Source organism: Chaetodon trifascialis, chromosome 23 (assembly GCF_039877785.1).
Source record: "Chaetodon trifascialis isolate fChaTrf1 chromosome 23, fChaTrf1.hap1, whole genome shotgun sequence".
Lineage (NCBI taxonomy): Eukaryota > Metazoa > Chordata > Actinopteri > Chaetodontiformes > Chaetodontidae > Chaetodon > Chaetodon trifascialis.
In genome coordinates, this window is record NC_092078.1 from 19,320,487 (window position 1) to 19,329,225 (window position 8,739).

Consider the following 8,739-nt stretch of genomic DNA (forward strand, 5'->3'; position numbering starts at 1 on the left):
TAGCATGTGTGTGTAGTGATTAATAAAGTGAAATCTTAATCTTAATAACACAGTACAATCACCTTGTGTCCATCATCAAACATTGCTCACACACAAATTTATAACTTTGTCATCCAAATGTGAGGACATTTGGGTTGTTCATCTTTTAATCTAGTTTAATTTGAGACTTTTCATTTCACACTGCAGCTGTGGAACTTATGAATGTAACTGCCAAAGTTGACATGTGCCTCTCTTCCAAAATGTAACAACCTTCAGGACTATGGTGGCTACAGATACTAGGAGACTGTCCTCTGCAGAAGAACAACAGCATTTCAGCATTTCATTTCAACAATCATGAGTAAGTGACAAAGCCTCCAAGGGACTGTAGTAATTATGATGGGAGCAGAGGAGGAAATAAGGTGATTAGGTTTAGAAGTCAGGTTATGCAACAGTGACAATGTCACAAAGGGAGGAGGCCCGGGTGGGTTTATGGATCAACAGACATCAGACTTTTTTAAGAATGACCATGATTGTTCCATAACCTTAATAATATGGGTATTATTCTAACCATGATGACAAAGGTTCCTTAACCGATACATAGTGGTCATTTTAATTGAAACCATGAGCACAGATTTATTTTTCATCTTATTTTGTCGTGGGTTTGGAGGGAGGGTACAGACAAAAAGATATGGACATCAGATGAGAAAAAGCCTATATACAGCATATTCTGTTGTTAAATTTGCAGCATTACCACTCAACAAAATTCTGACTGTTATCCTGACTCGACATTGGTGCAACAAGCTCAGGATGGCATAAACTCCACACATCTTCCAGCCTGATAACTCCTAAATGACCTGAATGACCTCCAGCAAGATACTGGTGTGCATGTTTCTGACCAAACTGTCAGTAATGGTCTGGGGAGGTATATCCTTGGAAGGTCGCACAGACCTCCATGTCATAGCCAATGGCACCCTGACTGCTTTTAGGTACCAGGATGAAATCTTTAGAGTGATTGTCAGACCTTATGCTGGTGCAGTGGGCCCTGGGTTTCCCCTGGTGCAGCACAATGCCCAACCTCATGTGGCTAGAGTTTGTAGGCAGTTCCTGGATGACGAATGCATTGATACCATTGACTAGCCTTCACATTACCCTGACCTAAATCCAATTTAGCACCTATGAAATGTTATTTGTACAGCCGATGCCGCCAAGTACCACCACAGACCCAAGACCCAATCAACCCCATCCGTTGATTCATCAGGAGCATGCTCAGATGTTGCTGGGAGTGCAAACAGGTACACGAGGGCCATACTCATTACTGAGTCGCATTATGAGTTGCTGTGATGAAATTCATGTAAGTTGGATCAGCCTGTGATTTCTATTTTTTACTTTGATTTTTGGTGGGATTTTTGAATCCTGCCCTCAATTCCCTTAGTTCCCTTAAAGGTGCCATATTATGAAGATTTTTCAATAAGACATACATAGGTCTATGATTTCCATAAAACATGTTTTGAAGCTGTTTACTGGAAACAGCTTTTAGGAAAAGATTCTCGCCTCCCTCTATTTCAATCTGTTTTAGTCCCTTTCAGAATGTGGTGTTTCTGATGTCTGTAGCTTTAAATGCAAATGAGCTGCTGCTGCCCCACCCATGTTACCGTGGTAACGGGGAGAGCTAAGACACTGTTGAGCCATGCATTATATGCTGTTGATTTTTTCAGGGTGAGTATGGCTGTGTCCCAATTCAGGGGCTGCATCCTTCAGAGGACCCTTCCTACAACCATTGGTAAATGGGACGGTCTAGCCTTCGGAGCATTTCCTGATTGCGTCACGACGTCATAACTTCTTCCCTCCTAAGCCGGGAAAAACACACGTACGGAGACAAAAATTTAACAGACGACAAAGACACAAAAGAAACAACCAACAGACGACAATGGAGCCAGAGGTTTTGCAACTCGTTTATCTCCGGCTGGGAGAGCGCCGTGGGGAGGTAACATTAACCGGCTATTTTAACCCATATTAATGTTCATACGTTACCCGTTAATAAACGATGCCGTTTAGTGACAAACGCTTGCCATATAAACTATGGACTGACATATATGTCATTTAACCATGAGTCTTGATACTTCTGTATGCTGTAATTTTAATGCTATGTTTTCAAGATCTGAAAAGTTCTTGAATTGAATAGTTAAATGTGTACAAACCCTGTAAATAACCCTGACTTAATTCAATAGCCTATTAAAATGTTGTGTTATGAAACATCAGAACAATATTGAGAAGCCAAAGTGTAATAGATGGAAAAATTAGCATTATTGCAACAAACCCTGGATTAATCTTGACATTAAGGCTCTTTTAAAGGAGAAGAAGAGGGCCTTCAAGTCAGGAAACAAAGAGGAGCTGAAAACTGTTCAGAGGGAGCTCAGAAGGAAAATCAGGGAGGGGAAGAACAGACAGGAGGAGAATGGAGGAACAGCTGCAGGAGAACAACAGCAGGACAGTCTGGAGAGGCCTGAAAACCATTTCAGGCCACCAGAAGCCAAACTCTCAGGCAGCTGGGGATTCAAAGTGGGCAGATGAGCTGAACAGCTACTTCTGCAGGTTTGAGGAAATATCTGCCCCTCCCCCAGCTGAACCAGCACTGCAGCAGCCCTCCTTTGTTTTGCCAGCACTCTGCCCAAGTACCCCCCCCCCCCGCAGTATTCCGCTCACCACCTCCAACGCCACCCCCCACTGTTCCTCCCAGCCCCCCATCCACTTCACATGACACTCAGCCCCCCTGCTCCAACTTGTCTCTCACACCTCTCCAGGTGAGAAATCAGCTCAGGAGGTTAAAGACCAGGAAGGCTGCAGGACTGGATGGCCTCAGTCCCAGACTCCTCAGATCCTGCTCTGATCAGCTGAGCGGGATCATTGGACATCTGTTCAACCTGAGTCTGAGACTGGGAAAGGTGCCGCGACTCTGGAAGACGTCTTGCGTGGTACCTGTGCCAAAGACCCCACATCCCAAGGACTCTAGCTGCTACAGGCCGGTGGCACTAACATCACACCTGCTGGCACCGTTCCTCTTCACCCTCTACACAGCTGACTTTTCCCACCTGTCACCCACCTGCCACCTGCAGAAGTTCTCTGATGACTCTGCCATTGTCGGCCTCATCACAGATGGGGACGATAGGTCATACAGAGGACTCATTCGGGATTTTGTGGACTGGTGTCAGCAGAACCACCTGCTGATTAATGCGGATAAAACCAAGGAGCTAGTTGTGGACTTCCACTGCCGCCGCCGCCGCCCATACTCTCCCCCATCGCCAGTGAACATCCAGGGAAGGGACATTGAGATGGTCACATCTTATAAGTACCTGGGTGTTCATCTGAACAACAAACTAGACTGGACTCATAACACCACTGCACTTTATAAAAAAGGACAGAGCAGACTCTACCTGCTCAGGAGGCTGAGGTCTTTTGGGGTGCGGGGGGCACTCCTGAAGACCTTCTATGACTTCTGTGACTCTGTTGTGGCCTCTGCCTTGTTCTATAGTAGTCTGCTGGGGTAGCAGCATCACAGCAGCTGACAGGAAGAGGCTGGACAAACTCCTCAGAAAGGCCAGCTCTGTCCTGGGATGCCCTCTGGAACAGGTGGAGGAGGTGGGGCAGAGGAGGATGACAGCCAAGCTGTCCTCCATGACAGACAATGACTCCCACCCCCTCCAACACACACTCACTGCACTGAGGAGCTCCATCAGTGACAGGATGCTACATCCAAAGTGTGTGAAGGAGCGGTATCGCAGGTCATTCCTTCCTGCAGCCATCAGACTGTACAACAGAAACTGCTCCAAGTAATCAGTACAATAATATGTTTACAATCTGTGCAATAACCTGTGCAATAATGTGCAATAATCAGTGCATAACAATCTGTAAATACTATCTACAATTTCTTAGGATGACGTTATTCTTTTATCCCATTCTTGTATATGTACTTGTTTTGAATTTGCATTGCACTTGCTCTAATACTTTATACACTTGCTGCTGTATATTGGAATTTCCTCTTATGGGACTAATAAAGAAATATTGAATTGAATTGAATTATTAGTCTAAGCTTTAACATTCACTAGAGTTGTCGTATTAACCAAAATTCAGTTGCTCTTGTTTAATCCTCCTGTTCAACCCTCCTCCTCCTCCATGTACTGCTGCATAAACATCAGTGTTCCTGTTCTGCTATTATTTTTCAATGAGCATGACACCAGACAAGATTTTAGGCTGAGCAGAGAGTCCCTGGCGGTGCTGCTGGAGCTTCTCCACCAGGAAAGGCGACACGGGTGGAGTGCCACAATAGAGACCTTGGTCTGTCTCTTCTGGCTGGCAAGTGGGACATCCTCCAGTTGTGGTGGCAAGGGTGTTTGGGATGCCTCACTCCACTGTTCACTGCATCATCCATCGAGTTACTGAGGAGGTGGTGGCCATTTGCCACAGGGTCATCTACCTCCCCAAGACCACAGAGGACCTGGCGGCAGTAACTCAGGGGTTTGCAGAGCTGGCAAGACACAGAGCTTTTTGAAAAGCTGCTGGAGTAATCGACGGCTGCCATGTGAAGATCAAGCCTCCAAGTGGTCCTGATGGTCACTGTTATCAGAACAGGAAACTGTTTGCTTCAATAATCTTGCAGCACTACCAGGGACTCCTGCTCAGCCTCAACTGTATATGGGCCATTCTACAGAATTGGTGCAAAGTCGGAGTTAGAAACATCTTGAAATAAATGTGTCTTTTCCCCAAAACTTTTCATGAATGTTAGTTGTATAATATCCAAGGTACACATTTCTAGTAGTTTTCAGTTTTGGAATATTTTTCCTCTCCCAAAATTTGTCACTACCAAAACACAATGAAATATCACATGAAAAAAAGACTTACATTGATCTATTAAAATTTTGCTTACATCTACCTTGTAAATATATATTTTTTTAATTTTATTTTCAAAATTCTCAGGTAAACTAAAAATTATATAATTTTAACAATTTTTTTAAGTGTGATTTATCAGAATCATTGGATTTTGAATCCAACTTTTCTTTGAAAAGGGCATAAAGTTGCTCATAATGATTACAAACTTAAGGATTCATTAGTTTTAATACAGATTGAACCAAACACCATCACAATATCTTAGTTGATAATTCAATATACTTTATTTTTGACAAAACATCCCATGTTTCGGTGGTGACGGCACATTTTCGGTAGTGACAACACGTCTCCCTGTTACTGATGTTTGGAGCAACAATCCAAAATGGCTTTATCCTACAGAAAAGTGAATAGGATAGTTTCAGATGAGGCATCTCCAGCATCAGTTTCTGATACAAATTCAGCATTGTGTCAGACAGAAACCTCTTTTGTTTCTTTGTTTTAAATCTTGTGATTGTTTCCTTCTTTCCTGCTGATATTCGACTATTGTCATCTCGACTCAGAAATGTTTTGACTATGTCCATGTTTTTTTGCTTGTGATTTTTCTGATAGGTGAAGTTAAGACATGGGTGGTTTTCAGTCTTGTTGAACACTTTGTGGGAGACACCAACACATTTTCTCATTGTAGAGACAAGTTTGTACTTCCTCAGTAGCCCGGTTGTGAGAGATCTTCTGAATGAATATTTGTCTTTGTATTCTCACAGACTTGTATTTTTCTTTAATTTGATGCATGAGAGTGTTGTGAAAAAGTAGGGTCTTTGTCACATGTTTAGGAAATTTGTACTTCTGTGCGTCAATCTGTGTTTTGGATCTTGGAGAATTTGACTTTTCTGAGGTTATCTTCTGCCTTAATCTTTGACATCGCTTTTTATATCTTTCTTTCTTCCTCTGCATCTCTGCTATCTTCTCTTCCATCCATCCATCCATTTTCTATGCTGCTTATCCCTTTCGGGGTCGCGGGGGGGCCGGAGCCTATCTCGGCTGTCAACGGGCGAGAGGCGGGGTACACCCTGGACCGGTCGCCAGCCGATCGCAGGGCACATACACACAACCATTCACACCTAGGGGCAATTTAGAGTCACCAATCAACCTAATGAGCATGTTTTTGGTCTGTGGGGGGAAGCTGGAGTGCCCGGAGAGAACCCACGCATGCACGGGAAGAACATGCAAACTTCACACAGAAAGGCCCGACCCGGGAACCAAACCTGCGACCTTCTTGCTGTGAGGCACGCGCACTACCTGCTGCGCCACCGTGCAGCCCATCTTCTCTTCCAATTTCTTTAATTTTCTGTATTTGCTGATTGTTTTTCTTTTGGTCCCTTTTTTCCCCTCACTCTCACTGTGCTGGGTGGCATGTGCCTGGAAACAGCTACTTCTTTCTGTCTTTTCATCATCCTGTGTTTTTTCTGTCTTCTCCTCCATTCCTTTCTTTGCTGTCTTTGCTCCCTTGCAGATAATTCAGTGACACTCTTCAACTTTCCCTCTTCCCTTCGTTTGTTATTTCTTTCCCTTTCCTTTTTTAAGTTATCTTCGTACTTCACAGGGTCATCCCTCAACCTTTTTCTGTACTCCCTCAGTCTCTCTGCTCCTGTTTTTGCTGGCATACTGTCTCTCTCCCTGTATAAGTTAACCATAGAAATTAACAATACTGACACATTTTAAGAAGTAAGTAATTAGAAAGCAGTGGCAATCTGAGCCTGACCAATGGAACTAATGGAACGTGCTGACTTAAAGGTGCCGTCTTCATTTGTAATCCAATACACTTTCTGTCAATTTCAGAAATATCTCTTCACATTCCTTGATGACTGTTCTGTGTGTGCACTCAAAAACATACTGATGTTCATACACAGTAGGTAAAGGGCAAGTAAAGGGGAGTATCCACCAACAGAGGGAGGAGTTTCCATTTTGTCACTACCGAAACTCACCACATGTTTCGGTAGTGACAGTTTCGGTAGTGACAATTTTAGCTAACTTTGAGCCTAGCTTAAAGAGGCTAATCAGCACATGGTTAGCTAGCACTTTTCTGAACTATTGCACACACATAAAAACTATTTTTTCTGCCATAAAACCAAAAAAGTTTGTTTAAATGCAGAAAATAAGTGTTCGGTAGTGATGTCTCTTAAAGTTACACACTGATTTTCAGACTTTTGAACACCTTTTCTTCAAAATGATCAGAGCTAGCTACTCAGCATGCAGCCAAGACATGAGTGGGACAAAGGAATATTTCCTGATAAAAAAAATTAGAGGTGTGGCTTAAAGCAGTCTTAGCTTATGGACTAAAACCTACAATGTTTCGGTAGTGACAAGAAAATGAGGGACAAGATTTTTTACATACATTTTCATGATTTACAAAAAATAGATAAAATCAATTTACTTTTTCACACTTGACTTTCAAATAAATCAAAAAGACACTTGTAAAAACAGTAGAAAATTTTACAAAAATCATTTCGCTATCATTTTCATGAATTGAAATTTAGGAGTTGGGGTTGGGGACAGCCACCTCCCAATGTAAAGTACCCTATAAATGATGATTTTACATATATATTAAGCATACTGATATCTTAAATATCATTTTGGGTTTCAATAGATAATTGCAGGATCTTAGTAAATATTGAAAATTTGCATACTTAAATGTTTTTTAAATTAGTTTTTTTGTCCGGGGACAGCAGTTTGCACCAATTCGGTAGAATTCTATCTTGGGATATGGCAGGCCGTGAAGGATAGTAGCGATGTATCCTCCGAAAACAGGGAAAAGGAGGACGCATTTGTCGGCTGCATTTGGAGGACCCTTCGAATTTGGACGAATTGGGACAGCCTTTGCGCAGCGCTATGACGTAATCGGCCTTCAAATGCATCCTCTGAAGGATGCAGCCCCTGAATTGAGACACAGCCAGCGTGTTTCCTTGCCCCCTTGTGGTCTTGTCTGTCTTCAACTGTCTGTTCAGGTCTGTGCTGTGGGCTGTACCTGCCGGCCAGCTCCTCCGACCCCGGCTCCTCTCACACCTGCAAGTTATCATCTCATAATCACCTAATCTACAGCTGTATTTAACCATGGAGAGCGTGGTGAAGCAGGTGGGTGCGCGGAGCGCACAGCAGATACTGGGCTACTGGGCTCTCCCTTGAGACGCGCTCTTCACAATACAGTCAGTGAAGTGGTAATTTGACTGACCTGCGCGCTGTGCATAGGCCTAAGTCTGCAAAACCTCCCAGGCAGATTTGGATATCTGAAGTAGCCTATCTGCTGTGCGCTCCGCGCCATAGATATACATAGAAAGGCTAGATGGCTGATGGGACTTTCGCCCGCGACATCACCGGTCGGCCATCTTACCTAGGGGGACTTTTCCGGAGCGCTCTCTCGTAGTCGATGGAAGGTGAGCGACCTACACAAACAAATATACCCTTAACTTGCTGAATTCTTGACGGATTTACAAACGGTTTGGTTTATTAAAAACCTTATTAACGTGGCTATGATTCAGACCACGCAGACCTGTTGAAATTGCAGTTTTTATTTTCGAAAATTGCTGCATAGTTGTGTGTTTGTTACAGCCATTTGCAAGGCTGCAATCTGGGAGTTTCAATTATTATATAGGTTTCCGTGAGACCAATAAATAATTGTATGACAACAACATATATTGTCTAAATGACAGTTTGTGTGGATGCAGTTGGGTATTAGCTAGCAAAGAAACAAGAGGTTGTGAATGAGACATGTGAGCCACTTGGACTATTACAAAGTAACGTGGACTTAATTCTATACAGGTGGGAAAGGCATAATTACTCCTTCGTTTTAACATGATTTCCAAGCTGTTTCATTAGTGAAATATA